The following is an 18,452-nucleotide window of genomic DNA, read 5'->3' on the forward strand; positions in this document are numbered from 1 at the left end:
GAGAAAATGGGGCGATGTAGATTAATGGAAAAGTAGATGGTTTCGAAAACGAGATGATGCAACAGACAAAACGTTTGCAGCTTACCCAGTAAGAGAAAAAGAAAAGGGGGTAACTGAATGTCCCATGAGGGAGATTCCAGGCGGAGGCTATGTGCATGTCCCCTGGACCAGACAAGACATTTTATCATTCACCAATGACTTTCCTCGCTTGCGCGAGAAGCCGGTTGAATGGTACAGGCAGGTAGACAGGTTTGTAAAATTATCAAAAGTACTATGGATTGATTTGAATAGTTTATTTGACATAATTGTACCAGCAGACCTATGGGCAGAATGTAAAATTACAATAGGTTGGCCAACTCAAGAATACCCTATAGATCCAAAAACAGGTGCTCGTGATCCAGAAGTAATGAGAAAATATAAACAAGTAGTTACCTTTCTGAAAAATAAAGTGCCTCCTAAAGAAACTGATTGGGTAAAAATTGATAGAACTCATCAAGAAGTAAAAGAGTCTGTACATGCTTATTATGAGAGATTGTTACTAGCTTTTAAGCAATATAATGGTGATGAAAATTTGAGTGAGAAGGATTTGCGTCATTTTGTATATCGATTTATGTATGGGTTGCGTCCTGAAGTAAGTGAAATGATTAAACAGCATACAGTGGATTGGCAAAATAAAAAGATAGATTAAGTACTGAGACATACAACATATTTTAGTGATGAAATTGAAGCAAAACAGCGTAAATTAAAAGAAAAGGCTATGTGGGCCCAAGTAAAAGTGGCAGAAAGACAGGAAGCCCAATTGATTGAACAAGCAAATTGTACGAGTATGGAACAAAAACCCAACCTTGGGAAAGGAAAAGGACAGATTAGTATAGAAGAAGCAAAAAAGAAGTGGCCATGTCATGATTGCGGAAGAATAGGGCATTGGAGAACCGAGTGTAAATTTCCCCCAAGTGCTAATGGTGATAATGCATCATTGAATCCACAGGTGCAGAATGATGTGAGTTGTCAACTGCAGCAACAGCAGCAGGTTGTTGCCCAACAGTGTCAGGCACCAAAACCGCCTTTTCCACAGAGCGCAAATCCTCAGAAATACAGTAATGAGACAGGATTCTACAACGAAGAACAGGTAACTAAGCTGCCGCACGCTAGTGCTGTTTCACAGTATTGGTTACAACGCAATGAGAGTGAGTCAGAAGAAAGCTATTGACGGTGCCGAGGGGAGGAAGAACAGTGCGTACTTGGCGCAACTCTAGAAGTAGACCAGACAGGCCCTTTTGTGGATGGAAAGGTAAATGACGAAAACATTACTTTCCTAGTGGATACTGGTGCTACTCGTTCAACTGTTAGGTCAGCTGATGTCAAACATCTTCCTCTCTCGGATGAAACAATCCAAGTAGTTGGAGTATCCAACAGACAGATAAAAACATATCTCACTGAACCAGTTAAAGTTAAAATAGGGAAATTTTCTGAAATAGACCGTTTTGTTGTGTGCGATTCAAGCCCTGTAAATTTGTTAGGGAGTGATTTGCTGTGCAAAATTAACTGCACAATATTCTGTACTCCTGATGGCATAGCTTTTGAGACTCCTGATGAGGATGTACTGTACAAAATGACTATAGCTAATATGGAACCTGAAATTACCGAGGCATTTGCTGTATTTGACCCCGAAGAATTGCCTCAAGAATTGAAGAATACAGTAAAAACGGAGGTGTGGGATTTCACAGGAGAAGATGTGGGATTAATGAAAAATGCAGATCCCGTAAAAATTTCTGTAAAGGAAGGAGTAAGTTACCCAAATATTCCACAGTACAAATTGACACCCGAAATAATTTCAGAAGTCACTCCTATAATAGACAAAATGATTGAACAAGGTATTTTGAGGGAAATAATGAGCAGTCCATGTAATTCACCAATTATGGGTCTGAAAAAGCCTACTGGAACTTTTAGTGCAAGACCTGAGAAAAATAAATAAAATCGTTGTATCATGTTGTCCTATTGTACCAAATCCATCCGTGATATTATAACAGATTCCTTATGATGCAGAATGGTACACAGTGATTGATTTGTGTCATGCTTTCTTTTCCATTCCGTTGCACCCTGACAGCCAACAGATTTTTGCGTTCCGGTTTGGCGAACGTACTTTGGCATTGTGCCGAATCCCACAGGGGTATACAGAGAGTCCCTAGATATTCAATCAGATATTGAAAAAGTCCTTAGAAGATTTAAAAATGCCCGAAAGTTCGGTATTGGTCCAATATATCAATGACCTACTTGTGGCATTGAGAACTCGAGAAGCTTGTGTAGTGGATACCATTGCATTGTTGAATAATTTGGCAGATGGAGGACTTAAAGTATCCCCATCGAAATTGCAATTCTGTCGAAAAAGAAGTACAATATTTAGGCCACAAAATTGAAAAAGGACTAAGAAAAGCAACTACAGATAGAATCAGGATAATAAAAGGAATGAGAGCCCCAATGACTCAAAGAGAAGTGAGAATGTTTCTTGGAATGGTTGGATATTGTCGTCAGTGGATTAGTAATTTCTCTTAGATTGCGAAACCTCTGGCACGTTTGACAAGGAGTGATGTAAAGATCCCATTGAATTAAATAAAGAAGAGTTGGTTTGTGTGAAGCACCAGCTCTTGGCATGCCTGACTATGAGAAAGAATTTGAGCTCTATTGCAGCGAAAGAAATGGATGTGCACTTTCTGTGTTAATACAGAAACATGGAAAATTGAGGAGACCAATTGCATATTTTTCAGAGATGTGCTAGACCCTGTAGCTGTAGCATTGCCTGGTTGTTTGAAGGCTGTAGCAGCTACTTGTAAGAGTCTGGAACAGAGTGAAGGAATTGTGATGGGATATCCTGTGAGAGTGTTTGTACCACATGATGTGAAAATCCTTTTAACAAGGAGCCGCACTCAGGTTATGACGCATAGTCGTCTGACTAAATATGATAAAGTCATTTTAGGTGCAACGAATGTGAGCCTTGTGAGATGTCTGAATGTGAATCCTTCATCATTGTTACCTGATGTCGCCAGACATCGCCATAGCCATCCCAGACGGGTACAAGATCACCCGCAGAGACCGCATCAACAGGGCCGGAGGAGGAATCGCCATTGTCCACAAAAACACCATCAGGGTCTCCACAAACACCAACGACACCCTCAGCACCGCCGAACACATGCACTTCCAGATCCACACGGACCCCAACACCACCCTAAGAGGCACCCTCGTCTACAGACCGCCAGGACCCCGGCCTCAATTCTGCGACTCCATCGCCGACCTCATCAGCACACATGCGCTGACCTCCACCGACTACATCCTCCTCGGAGACCTGAACTATCACCTGGAGAACAACAACAACTCCTCCACCCTGATCGACAACCTTGCCAACCTCGGACTGAAACAGCTCGTCACGACGCCGACCCACATCGCCGGCCACACGCTAGATGCCATCTTCTCCTCATCTCCCCACGTCACCTTCAGCCACGCCTCCGAACTCACCTGGACAGACCACCACTGCATCCACTTCTCCTTCCGAAAACCTCTGACACACCACCGCACACTACAGACCCCCCGCAGCTGCTGGGGCAAAGTCACTCAAGAACAACTACAGACAAGCCTCGCACTCAACCCTCCGACTAACCTCACCAATCCCGATGAGGGTGCACTCCCCCTCGAATGCTGGATGAACGACTGCGCCAACACCGTAGCCCCACTGAAAAAACCCACCAGCAGAGACACCAGCAAAAGAGTGAGCCGGTTCACTCCGGAACTCCTCGACTCAAAACGTACCTGCCGGAAACTGGATAACATATGGCACAGCTATAAGACGCCAGACAGCCGCGCTGCCCACAAAGACGCCATCCGCAACCACCACCACCTCATCCTGACCGCCAAAAGGACCTCCTTCACAGACCGCCTTGACAACAACGCACACAACAGCAAGGAGCTCTTCACCATCGTGAAGGAACTCTCCAACCCCAGCTCCAGTGCCAACGACATCCCACCATCGCAAGCCCTGTGCGACTCCCTCGCCACCTTCTTTCACCGGAAAATCACCGACATCCATGACAGTTTCAAACCCCGGACGACCCCTGCTGACCTCGCCGCACCGGACCCACTGCACCCCACCACCCACGACACCCTGACAAACTGGACCAACTTGAGCATCGAGGACACAATCAAGACCATGGGAACAATCCACTCCGGATTCCCGTCCGACCCTCTCCCGCACCACATCTTCAACAAAGCCAGCAACTCCATCGCACCCCACCTGCACAAAATCATCAACCTCTCCTTGGAGACCGCCACCTTCCCTGAGAACTGGAAGCACGCAGAGATCACCGCCCTACTGAAGAAACCCAAGGCGGATCCGAGCGACCTCAAGAACTTCCTACCCATCTCCCTGCTTCCGTTCCCAGCAATGGTCATCGAGAAGATAGTTAACAACCAGCTCACCCGTCACCTCGAAGTCAACAGCATCCTGGACCCGTCCCAATCAGGATTCCGCAGGAACCACAGTACCGAGACCGCCCTCATCGCCGCCACAGACAACATCAGGATCCTTCTAGACAACGGCGAGATGGCGGCCCTCATCCTCCTGGATCTCTCTGCCGCCTTCGACACCGTCTGCCACCGCACACTGCGCACACAACTCCAAGACGAAGGAATCCAGGAGAAAGCCTTGGACTGGACCACCTTCTTCCTCTCCGGCAGAACTCAGAGAGTCCGCCTCCCCCGTTCCGGTCCGATGCCTCCGAGATCATCTGCGGCGTCCCTCAAGGATCCTCCCGACGCTGTTCAATGTCTACATGGCACCACTAGCACGCATCGCCCGACAGCACGACCTCAACATAACCTCCTACGCCGACGACACTCAGCTGATCCTCTCCCTCACCAAGGACCCTCTCACCGCCAAATCCAACCTCCACCAGGGAATGAAGGCCGTCGCAGACTGGATGGAGGACAGCCGCCTTAAACTGAACACAGACAAGACGGAGATCCTCATCCTCGGGTCCAACCCCTCAGCAAGGGACGACTCATGGTGGCCCACGTCTCTGGGGACTGCCCCGGCCCCCACCAACCACGCACTCACCATGACCAAACAAGTCAACGCAGTCTCCTCCACCTGCTTTAACACCCTCTGCATGCTCTGTATGATCCACAGATGGATCCCGACAAACACGAGGAAAACAGTCACCCAGTCAGCAGCAGACTCGACTACAGAAACGCCCTCTACGCTGGAGCCTCGTCCAAGCTCATCAACAGACTGCAGAGAATCCAGAACGCCTCTGCACGCCTGATCCTCGACGTCCCGCGCCGCGACCACATCACCCCCCATCTGAGGAACCTGCACTGGCTCCCCATCGACAGGAGAATCTCCTTCAAACTCCTGATCCACGCACACAAGGCACTCCACATGACCGGACCAGCCTATCTCAACAATCGGCTCTCCTTCTACGTACCCAACAGGAAACTCCGCTCTGCTGACCACGCCCTGGCCACGGTCCCGCACATCCGTATAACTACTTCCAGAGGCAGATCCTTCTCCCATCGCGCCGCCAGGACCTGGAACACCCTCCCCCTCTACCTACGACAAACCGAAGACCTGCTGACCTTCAGGAGACAACTCAAGACCTGGCTCTTCGACCAATAGCAGCAGCTCCCCCCACCCCCAGCGCCTTGAAACCCTCACGGGTATGTAGTGCGCTTTACAAATTCTTGATTGATTGATGCTGAGAATGTGGAAGTCAGAGATGATGTGGATCATGACTGTTTGGAAGTGCTTGATTTCTGTACCAAACCACGTCCTGATATAAAAGATGTACCTTTGACAGAAAGTGACTATGTGATGTTTGTGGATGGATCATGCTTGAGAACAGATGAGGGAATTCTGAGTGCAGCATATGCAGTATGTACGGTAGCAGCTGTACTGGAAGCATCTTGTCTGAAAGGAGTAAAATCAGCCCAGGTTGCTGAACTTTTTGCATTAACAAGAGCATGCAAGTTGGGAAAGAATGTGAGAGTGACTGTGATAACCAATAGTCAGTACGGCTTCGGTGTAGTGCATGACTTTGGGCAGATTTGGTCCCAAAGAGGATTTTTGACATCGAATGGAACTCCTATAAGCAATGCTGAAGTGGTTGGAAAATTGCTTGAGGCGATACAGCTGCCTAAGCAGTTAGCAGTGGTGAAATGTGCTGCACACTCCAAGTCCGCTGATTATATTTCAGCTGGCAACCAATTTGCCAACGACATGGTTCAGTATTGTGCACGTAATCAGAACTCTGTCAATCGTGGGAGAGAAAAATAAATTAATTCATGTCCCTTGTTGTTTACTAACACTGCGAATACATGGGAAGAAGTGAGGCAGTTGCAAGAAGAAGCAGGAGATGAGGAAATGAGACAGTGGGTAAAAGCAGGATGTGCACCCCGGGAAACAGATCATGTTTGGGTTTATCGAGATGGAAGACCAGTCATCCCTGGTAGCATGGTTTCTACCATGGCACGGATGTATCATGGACAAGCACATGTAGGAAGAGATGCTATGATCAGACTTTTCATACAGACATGGTATAATGCAAAATTTAGACTTGTAGCTGAAAGCCTTTGTCAAAGATGCCTTATATGTCAGCAATTCAATCCTGGAAGAAAAACAGTGGTAAGTCTGGGAACGATAGGACGAGAAGGAGGGCCTTTCACAAGAATGCAGATTGACTTCATTCAAATGCCCCCCTGCAACAGGTTGAGGTATGTTCTAGTGATGGTTTGTCTGTTCTCTCGATGGGTGGAAGCATACCCAACTAGAAGAAGTGATGGAATCACAGTAGCCAAGCTACTATTGAGAGAGTTCATTCCTAGATTTGGTTTTCCAGTCACGATCGAGTCAGATAGAGGAAAACATTTCCATAATGAAATCATGAAATTAATTTGGGAAGCATTGAATGTACAACAGAAACTACATTGTGCCTATCGCCCAGAGGCTTCTGGTGTGATGGAACAAGTAAATGGCACCATTAAAAACAGACTGGGAAAAATGTGTTTAGCCACAGGTTTGAAATGGCCTGATGTCTTGCCTCTAGTACTCATGACTATTAGATCTATTCCGGATAGGAATACAGGCTTGAGTCCTCATGAGATAGTGATAGGGAGAGCAATGCGACATGTTTTCATACCTGTCAACAAGCTATTACCTATATCTGATGACTTGGTATTGGATTATTGCAAGGGGTTGGCTGATTCCATTCATTCTGTGTTTCATCAGTTTGGATCAGATGCCACCACTCTTGAAAAGAAGCCAGCTCATGATCTGAGCCCAGGTGACTGGGTGGGAATAAAAGTGCATAGAAGAAGAAATTGTTTGGTCCCACGGTGGGGTAAACCACGTCAGGTGATCCTGACCACGACGACAGCTGTAAAATGTGCAGGAGTGAAGAACTGGATTCATGCTAGTCATACCTTGCAAATTCCAAATCCAGTGGATAACAAAGAAGGAGAATACTTTGAAGAATCTGATACAAGTTTCGAATCAGATACAGAAGAAATAAGAGCAAGGCAAACTCCTGAAAGGGGGGAGTCAGAACCAAGTTCAGCTATAGCACCAGAGAATCTACCATTAAGAAGAAAATTACAAATTTCTGACGCCAGCTCAGAATCAGACACTGAACCAGTACAAGCACATAAGTGTGAAAATAAAAACAGTGAAGAGACTGTCAAAGAAATTCTTGATAAAGAAGTTCCGTATGAAAAGTCAAGAGAAATTCCACCTGAAATAACAGAAGTAGATGGTAAGGTACCAGATACAGAAAGAGAGAGAAAGATTGTCCTGGAAGACCCCCGAGGAGATGTAGGGAAACCATACATCCAGGTAGAAGAAGGGACAGTTAGTCAGCAGGAAGATTGTGTGGAAGAATCACGAGGAGGGACAGAAGTAGGTAAGAAAAAAGAAGTGGTGGAAAGAAAGACTACCGAAAGTAAGAGTCAAGTTGGAACTGAATTGGAGGACAGTGACGAAGAAGTACCAGAAGGTTGAGTCCTGAGGAAAAGAGCATGGAGAACTGAGAGAAATAAAAAGGGAAGTAAGATAAAAAGGCCAGCAAAGGATGAAATTTGGCCAAACAAGATAAAGAGATTGAGATACAGATTGACACGAGTAAATTCATCCAGAGCTGAACAAGTGAATGAGGTGTCTAGCCAAGAGAAACCAAAAACATTGAACATACACCATCAGAGGAGAGCAAAAGGACTAGAAAGCCCAACCAGAAGTATAAGTCACCAGAATGGTCGTATGGGGCACTTCCTGAAGTACGAGAAGAGGCAGACAGCCAAGGAGATCTAGAGGTGACTATACCGGAAGTGGTTGAGGAAGACGAAGAATCGGAAATCCTGAGAGTTATCTTGTCCGACATCGGGGAAGAGACGGATGCTCAGGAAATTCTGAATCAAGATTGTGAAAGAAAAGTGAAAGACGATCAAATGCCAAACTGAAGAGACAAAAGTGCTCTAAAAGGAGAAACTTGAAATTTACCGAAAAAGACAGAAACCGAAAAGGACCAAGTAGGTGCTTAGAGCCTTGGGTTAGACAAAACTAGTTGTAAAGTAGAAGAGGCTAAGTCAAAAGACACTGATCATTTTTCGAAATAGCAAATAGAAAATCTACATGTGTGTTCCTTAGAAGATGGTGCAAAATGTGTTGTTGTTGTACAGGATTACTAATGCTTCTGTGGAGTGTGTTAGCTTTAATGGTCTCATTTAAGGTTACATTAGAAACAATAGAAAGTCATAGTGAGAATAAGACTAATGTAGAAAAGATTCAGAAGATTTATCCGACTACAATAGATAAAAATTACTTACATAAAGATAGGTCCATAACTGATTTTTCTAACAATGTTTTCTCAAAATTATTGTATGAATATGTGAAGACAATGGATGTGAGGGACTGTTATGTCTGCATGCAGTTGCCTGCATCAGTGTCTGATTGGAGTGACGTACCATCACCTCCCATTAACATATGGAATAACCTGTAGCGTATTAGCAAATTTGTTTTACAAAATAGGGAAACTAGAATATTATTTTTCAGATGTAGATAACATATTTTCACAATTACCTGTAGTCAATAAACTGAATAAAGTAAAACCTGCTAAAGTGTTAGGTGAATTATTCTTAGAAACTAAAGAATTAACATTAGAGTCAATATTTAGAAATAATCTAACTTGTAGTCTGAAAAGAGAGGAGAAAACTTTCTTAGATATGGTAGAAGAAAGGAGATAAAAAAAGCAAAAGAAGGTACCTGAGGGAAAAGAAGAAAAGACAGTTTGGGATGTTGAAAGAGAAAAACATTTGAAAGGAGAAGCTAGTCCAACAATGGCTCTAGATTGGCCTCAGAAAGGGAAGTTGTGTATTAGAAGAAATCAAACTGCATATGATAACTATTTTGTAGGTACAAGTGATTGCCATGATACTTATAGAATCATGGGTGGATGGGGATTTAAAGGAGGAAATGATTCAGTATTTCCTGGATTATATTTTATCTGCGGGAACAAAGCTTATTATCGATTACCCGACCATTGGTATGGCACGTTATCTAGGCCTGGTTTTCCCAAAGATATTTCATGTGGGAAGAGGAAAAGATGGTGCACATGAGATACGTAGACAACTAACACGTAGAAGAAGAGAATCTTGGTCAGAAATTGTAGGAGACATTTTTGGAGCATTGATACCAGCAGTTGGAATATCTTTGAATGCACATAAAATTAGAAAATTATCAACAGTAGTGGATCGCTTGTCAACAAGCACTGCTGGAGGATTTCAATTGGTAAATACCGAAATGGTTGCCATGCGAGCCATGGTGATGCAAAATTGATTTGCCCTTGATATAATTTTGGCAAAAGAGGGTGGAGTCTGTGGAATGCTGAACGTTCAACATTGTTGTACTTATATTCCTGACGAAAGTCAAGATTTAAAGACGTATATAAAGAATATAACTGATTTGCATGAGGAGATTGTTCCACTGGAGGTTGAATGTATTTGGGAAAAGATTGGAAAAAGGTTTTCTGCTATTAAAGACTTTTTACTAAAACTAGGTAGGACCTTTATTGGTAAGAATTTATTTCCAGTAACATGTGTGATTATTCTAGTATTAATTCTGAGATTAGGATGTTTATGTAGCAAAAGAAAGAAAATACGAAATAACATAAAAAGAGAAACTGTAAAGAAAAGAGAGAAAGAAAGAAAAGAAAGAGAATTTGAAGCGGTAGAATTAGAAGAGTGGAAAGAGAATATGTATAAAAAGACAAGAGAAGAAGAGACAGATGAAACAGTCATGTGATCTAACAAAATATTGAGAGAACTGAATTCATTTCTATTTACAAATTTTATAAAAATTTAAGGTAGTGTGGTGATGTTAAAAATCACCAAAGGGGGGATTGATGGAGCAGGTAAAGCACATTTTTGTATACCTCCTCTATTTTGCATGAAAATATTAATTATATAGCCTACTTATATTATAATTTGAATAACGGTGTGCTGTGGTAAACCTTTTGCAAAATTCGTAAACACCAATTACACGTGGGACTTATTGCTATTTGCATGGAAAATAACTCTAATAACTAAAATATGTACGCATATTAATAATAGTACATGTGGTAATAGGATATCGCATGATTTATGTTGCTTTTGTGATGTTTGCGTTCCCGTTTTGGACCGTAAAGGTGAGTATTATTGCTTTAAATGGCGCTACAAGCTAGGAAAATACTAATACATAAAGGGATTAGTGAGGGTTTGACATTAGAATCTTCATTTCTTTGTTTTAATTATTCTTTTGTGTTTGTTTCGCTTAAGTTGGCATTTGGGCCTACCTAAAAATGGCGTCCGAAATGGAGTTCAGAAGTGGCCACCGTCTCGTGAGCGCGATGCCTACTGCGCAGACTTGGATGGCTCCGTAGACCTCCAAGTAACTCCAAGGCACAGTGTTCCTGGTCAAGGATAGGAACTTGGTGGACTGCCAAACTACAGTCAGTAAAAACTGGTCTAAATGAACAATTGGGACATACAAGCAAATCTACTACAATGTTGCATAAGGGCAACACTGACAGAGGAAATGAACCAGCAAAATCCATGTGAACCTGGTAAAACGTAAAATCGGACGTTCCTAACCATCCAATCACCTTCTTTCTTGGCCTAAGAATGTTTCATGTTATCCTGAAATTTATTATAAAAGAGCAGTAGAATAGGGAGGAGTCAGGTAATGTAGGAGGGAATGGAGATCGATTGATGCAGTTGCTGCCTTCTTACCTGATGACCGCGAACCCCTATTGACCCCACAGGCGATGACAGATGCTTGCACGATTTCTGGTCCCTTGGAGATCTTTGGGACTGTAACGTGCTAGGCAAACAACTTTCGGACTTTGAGCTTTGGCCTGCTTTATTTGGACAATTTACGGCTAAATTCAGTTATGCAGAGCCAAATGAATTAGAGAATAATCCAGATGGCAAGAATAGGTAAATAAATGTCATGCAATTTATATTAATTGAACAAAAATTCTAAACTTTTGATTGAGCAAAAATGCTAATATTAATTGCAAACAATATTTAGATAAACAAATATTTGATTAACAGAAATTACGAGTTTGTGGTTTTTCAATGAAGAGAGTAAAGGATTCTGAGTCTTAAATGTGTTTTAGCTGGTTCTAAATCACCATCAACCAATCCAACTAATTGGTCCGTCGACCAAGTGGTGGAGTGCCTTGATGTTTAGGATTAGGAATCTATAGGTGGTGAATGCTAATGTATATTCTGTAAAATAACTTTTCTATCCTATAGGTAATAAGGTACCCCCCACATGTCCAGCACTTAGTTATTCATCCCTCCTGTGTGCAGACTCGTGAATGGAGACGTGTGAGTGTTGATGTTATGGGCCCCACCAATGACTGCATGTGTGAATGAGCTAGTGTGACGTCGGGTCTGTGATGCAGGGAGGATAGTTGTATATATTTGCCCTTTTTCCCCGGTCTCGCGCTGGATCAAAGTGTTACAGATGTGGGAGTAACAATCATTTATCTAACTACCCTCAGTGCTATGCAAGGAATACTACCTGCCACAAGTGTGGAATAAAGGGCCACTATGCTAGAGTATGCAAGACTGATGGCAGGGTACGCACAGTGGATAATGCGTGTGAGTGTTGACTCCACCGTCACCTCTAGAACCACCATGTTAAGTGTTAGAAATGATGGCATGGTGGATGCAGACCTTATCAGTATGCCAGAATGTGAGGTGGTGATTGGAGATAAATTATTTGTGGTCCTAGCGGACTCAGGCTCTCCTTTTACTATGTTGGGCAATGAACTCTGGGACAAAACTTTTCCTCAGACACAACTTCTTGCCCCGGACATTAGCCCAGTCAGTTATGGTGGTTCGCTTATTGATGTCATAGGATTCGCCATCATGAAGATACATTTCAAGGGAAGGGAGACTATTGGTAAAATTTATGTTGCCAAGCGTGGTGACCACCTTCTTGGGTGGAGGCATCAGAGAGACTTGGGAATAATTCTTAATCCGAATGCTCGCTATCCATCAGAGCAAGTTATGTTGGTGGACCATTCTCCAACCTCTAACGTATTTTTTGAGGAATTTCCTCAAATGTTTTCTGACAATTTGGGTTTGCTTAAGGACTTTGAACACCGAATTGTTCTTAAGCTTAATGCATTACCTGTGGTACATAAGGTCAGAAAGGTCCCCAACATGATGTTAGAGCCTCTAAAGAGTGAACTTAAGAGACTGGTGACCCATGGTATAATTGAGGAAATCGAATCCTCAGAATTGTTGGCCCCAGTGGTTTTGGCCCCTAAGGACGGAGGGAGGAGTATTAGGATGTGTGTTGACTTGAAAAGTCTCAACAAGTGGATATGGGTAGATCGTCAACCACTTGCTAATATATCTGAGTCAATCAGCATGCTTGGTGGTGCCAAGGTCTTCAGTGTGTTAGACTTGTCTTCTGCCTACCACCAAGTACCCCTCCATCCAGATTCAAAACATCTTATGTCCTTTGTGACACCTATGAGGGCTTACCGGTTCATCAGAATGCCTTTTGCCTTAGCCTCAGCGGCTGCTTGTTTTCATCATATCATGAAGATGGTCTTGGAAGACGTTTCTAACATCATGTTCTTCCAAGACGACATCTTAATTTATGGGAAGGATGACTCTGAACATGACTGTGTTTTAAGGACTGTTCTGTGCAAGTTAGCTGCAAAAGGGTTAAGTGTGAATCGACAAAAGTGCAAGATCAGTGTGTTTTCTGTCACTTACTTGGGACATGTCACATCTGGTGAAGGCGTCCAACCGAAATTTGATCTGGCAAAAAGTATTGTTGATGCTCCTGCCTCTACTGACAAACAACAGGTGAGGTCTTTCCTTGGCCTTGCCGAGTTTTATTCCAAGGTTACGCTTCCACTGTTGAACCCATTAGAGCTCTTTTGAGGAAAGGAACGCATTTTGTCTGGTCACCGGAGTGTACTGCAGCTGTCAATGCCATCAAGCAAGCAATAGGCAAGATGCCCACCCTTGGTCACTTTGATTCCAAAAATAAAACTTTTCTGACAACTGATGCCAGCCTCTGTGGCCTTGGGGCAGTACTTTCTCAAGTTGATGGTGGTGTCGAGAAAGTTGTTGCATTTGCATCTAGAGCATTGAAGAAGCCTGAGCAGCAGTATTTGTGTATTGAGAGAGAGGCTCTGGCTATTGTTTAAGCTGTAAAACATTTTAAGTTTTACTTGTGGGGCATTCCCTTCCTGGTAAGATCAGATCATTGCCCTTTGGTTCATGTTTTCTCCTGTGAGGAGAGTGAGAGACTTACTCAAAGACTCAAACGTTGGAGCGAAGGGTTGGAAGAGTATAACTTTCAGGTTCAAAATCTCCCTGGTTCTGCTAACAAAGCTGCGGATTGCTTATCGAGACTGCCAATTGAGTGTGCTGGTGATACACTTGATTCTGACTATGTTAATGTTTGTTGGGTCAAGGAAGCTGCTATCCAGGAACTGGAGTGAGAGGAGGCCTTGCTGGTGGATCCATTGCTTCCTGTGGTTACACGCTTTGTCATCGAGGGTTGGCCTGACAACAAAAATATGGACTCTGACGTGGGGCCTTTCTGGTCTATTAGAAATGAACTAACTCTTTGTCAGGGTCAACTTATGCGTGGTGAGAGAGTTGTTCCCCCTGATGCCCTTAAGCCAAAGCTCATAAACCTTGCTCACGAAGGGCATCTAGGTAGAAACCTCACTAAGTCACGTCTCCGAGAAAGATATTGGTGGCCCAAGACGGACAGTCAGGTTGAAAAAGTGGTTAGGGAGTGCTGTCAGTGTCCTGCCAGTGACAAATCTCATACCCCCAGCACTGCTCCACTGTCACCTGTTGAGGTTCCGCAAGAGCCCTGGGTCAAGCTTGGGTTGGATCTCATGGGGCCTTTCGAGTTGCTAAATCCCACAGAGAGGTTTGTGATACTGTTGGTGGATTACTCATCCAAGTGGGTTTCCACTAAGTGTGTTAGCTCAGTCAATACCAGGGTGGTTATTGATTTTCTCAAGGATGAGTTTGCTAGTGAGGGCATCCCCAGGTTCATTATCACGGATAACGGTGTGCAATTCGTCTCTCAGGAGATGCAAAGATTTTTGGGAGATTATGGCATCACACATCAGAGAACTGTGCTCTATGCACCCCAAGGCAATGGATTTGCGGAGCGCATGAACAGAGTAGTTAAGGCATGTGTGCAGAGAGCAGTTGAGATGAGGGTCTCACTCAAGTGTGTTTTAAGAGACACGTGGTGGGCACATCGCACTGCCATCAATGTTATTCTGCAAAAGTCTCCTTTCCAAATACTCTGGGGGAGGGTTGCTTTGTCCAAACTCAATCCAGGGTGCCTACCACTCATTGAGGATCCTAATTTGGATAAGGAGGAGGTGGGTGTCAAGATTAAATCCTACCAAAATAGGTACAAGGAGAGGTTTGATTTTAAGAAATCGACCAAAACCACAAACATGGATGGTTGGCGAGTGGGTGCTTATCAAGAGACCGTGCTGGCATAGGAAGGGTGTCACTGAATTTATGGGCCCTTTTGTGATTGCTCATGTATATAAGGATGTTGTTACAGTTCAAAATGGTGGTAAGTGGAGCATGTCTCGCCTGGTGAAGATCCATGGCGACAAGTCCAAGTTTCCCTCATGCCAGGACGCTATGCCAGGTCCAGTTTTGCCCAAGGGTGGTCCCTCTTCAAGGTTTCATTCATGAGAACTTTCTTCTAGGTTGCATTGTCCTCCTAAGCCCTAGGATGACTATGCAATGTATTGATTTCTCTTAAGATGTTCTTCAACTGCTTTGATATCTTTTTATGAATTTGATTCTTTATTCTTCTCATGCTTTTCTCTCTTTGTCTTTACTCTTCTTGCTCCTCATTTTTCCTTTATTTCTGTTTTTCCCTGTAAGGGGGATGTGTTGTGATGATTCTAAAAGGTGCATGAGCCTGGCTGTTCCATCTCCATGGCAGCGTCTCGTGTGAGACAGTTGACCAGGAGAATGGACAGACCAGCAGCTGGGGTTGGTGGCTCTTGACTTGAAGAAAATAAAGACACTGAAACTTACCAGAGTGTGTCTCATCGTAACACACTGCTTCAGTGTTATAAAGAAAAGTGGAGGGTGTTCTCTAAAAAATGCATATTTATTTTCTTAACTTCATTGAGATAAAAAAAAATGCAAATGTTGCCAGGACTCTTTATGCACGGATTAGTTCACAATGTTTTTGTTGTTGTTGTTTTTTGTCCCTGCATATCACCAAACGGCTTCTGCAAAGCAAAGGAAACCACATCTTCTAACTATCTGCCCAGCGGTCGCTGCACTTGCCCTGGTACATTCCACCTGGACCCTCACTTTTGTCAGCGAGTTGGTGTAATCATAGGGACGGATAGCCAACACCCAAAGAACGACACCAAGACCATATAGATAAATCAGGGCTGTTAGAGTCGGGGATCTCTGGTTGGCGCAAGGTTGCCCTTGTGTCAAGCAGGAACCCTCTCCTCCACGTCAGGGCGCAGGATAACCCCTCGCGAATGACCCTTGCTCACCCTCTAGGTGCGTGGCGTGAGCAGCCAAGGCGATTCCTCAGGCGTTGTTGGTTAAGCACTTACAATCATACACACAGTAAATATATCAATCCCCCCAGAAACGGACACCAGGCTTGGATATATATAAAAATACGCTTCTTTATGTAAAAATACGGTATATATATCTCAACAGACTTATCACAAGACCAATAACGTTTTCGCTAGGCCACCAGGTTATACAGCAGGCAAATGTTCTGGGTTCGTAGTTTCAAATGGATACTTTGTAGTCTCTTTACTTGTAGTTCCAGTACTCACAGGGATCGACTCCTGGGGACGGGGAAATAAGGCGTTGCGGGCCCCGAGCCCGATACTGGAACTTCTTTCGTGATGTGGAGAGTCGGCACAGGTCGGTGCGACTCTCAGCTTGGGAAGTGTTCTTGGGTCCTCAATCAGCAGGTGTGGGCAAGTAGGCGGGCGCGGCCCGCGACCCTTTAGCACGGCGGTGCAGGAGGGTCTCCACAGCGGGGGCGGCGCGGCCTGAGATGTCCGAGGATAGCGAAGCGGGGCCACAGGGCACAGTCAGTGCAGCTGGGTGACCCGGCGTAGATCACAGTCGTCGGACGGCTTCCGGCCGGAGGGGTGATAGCGCGTTCAGCGCGCTCCAGTAGCAGGCGGTGACAGGGATGCAGGCGGCCTGGCCCGGGGACAGAGAGCGACTCGGGACGGAGCGGGGCTCTCACGGGTTTGAGGCAGGCGAGCTTCTGGGTGTCACGGCCCTAGGAGGGGCGATGAGGGGCGCAGTCTCTTTTCCGGCGGGATGCACACACGGCTCGAATTGGAGGACGAGCAAGAAGCACAGAGAACCCACTGTTCCTGGGGTTCAGTTCAGGGGGCAAGCTCAGATCAAGCCCTTGGAGAATGTTCAAGCACAAAGTAGCAAAGTCTTTTCAGTAAGTCTCTTCCTCTCCTCTCTCAGCAAGGCAAGCAGCAGGCCAGCTCCTCCGGCGTCTTCTTCTCCTTCTAGTCGGGCAGAGGTCCTTTGTGGTAAACAGGATTCTGATTTCTTAGGAGCCAGGCTCCTACTTTTATACACCAATTCTTTTGTTCTTTAGCGCCAGGGGGCCTAGGCCTGGCTCAGTCCAGTTCTGGAGCACTCGGTTATGGTGACTCTGCTCTTTCCTTTCAGCAGCAGGGCAGAGACATCAGCCGCCCCACAGGGGGTGGCGCCGGCTTTGTGGTGGCAGAGCACAGGTCTATTCAAGAGTCAAGGTGTACTCCTCCCACCCATCCAGGTGTAATCTCTCTACCCACCACCTGGCAGCCAACCTGTCTCTGGGGATCCCCCCACCCTGCTCCTTACTGTTGCCAGGCAGAACACATACACACAGCAGAGGCGGACTGAGATGGTCAGGTCAGTAAATACTAACTTTCTAAAAGTAGTATTTACAAACCCAGGATACTAAAATAAACTTGACTACAAGAAGTATTTTATTATTCTGAGTTCAGGCATACCAAACTTGACACTCCACCATGCTCTCTGAGTCCACTGGGGTCACAGCGTTGGCGTGACCCCGGCAGCCCATTCTGGCCTATGGAGAGCAGGTAGCCTTCAATAGTGAAAAACGACAAGGCTGTAATTCACTACTAAGACATGCCACACACATCAGGGCATGTCCTACCTTATGCCTACAATACACCCTGCCCTCGGGCCTACCAGAGGGGTGGCTAATATGTAGGTAAGGGAAGGTTTAGGGACTGGCAAGTGGGGGCACTTGCGCAGTCAGCGCGACGGTCCCGGACCGCGCACAGGGTCTGCGGTGGCAGACCCTAGACACACTTTACAAGGCCGCTTCCGTGGGTGGCGCAACCAGCGCTGCAAGCCCACCAGCAGCATTGGCATTCACAAGCCCTGGCACCCCTGGTGCACTTTACTGGGGACTGACAGTGAATCCAATAAACCAATCATGGACATCAATTACAGGTACACTTTATCTAGGGAGCACTTGCACTGCGGCACGGATTAGCCGTGGCGCAGTGCCCTGAGCGGACAACACCAGCAAAACAGTCGAGGCACACCATCAAAAAGTGGAAGGGAAACTCACGCCAAGGTGCCAGGTCTAACACGTGTCCCCTCCAGCTGAAATGTGGGGAGAACTACCCTTGCCCAGGGGGTTCCTCGTCACTAAGGCGGAAATACCTGGACAGACCGTCAGCGTTGGCGTGATCTGTACCAGGACGGTGTTCCACCGTAAAGTCCATACCCTGTAGGGAGATGGACCACCTCAACAGCTTCGGGTTTTCACCCCTCATTTGCATCAACCATCTGAGGGGCCTGTGGTCCGTCTGAACCCGGAAGTG

The sequence above is a fragment of the Triturus cristatus genome, chromosome 1_2 (assembly GCF_964204655.1).
Source record: "Triturus cristatus chromosome 1_2, aTriCri1.1, whole genome shotgun sequence".
NCBI lineage: Eukaryota > Metazoa > Chordata > Amphibia > Caudata > Salamandridae > Triturus > Triturus cristatus.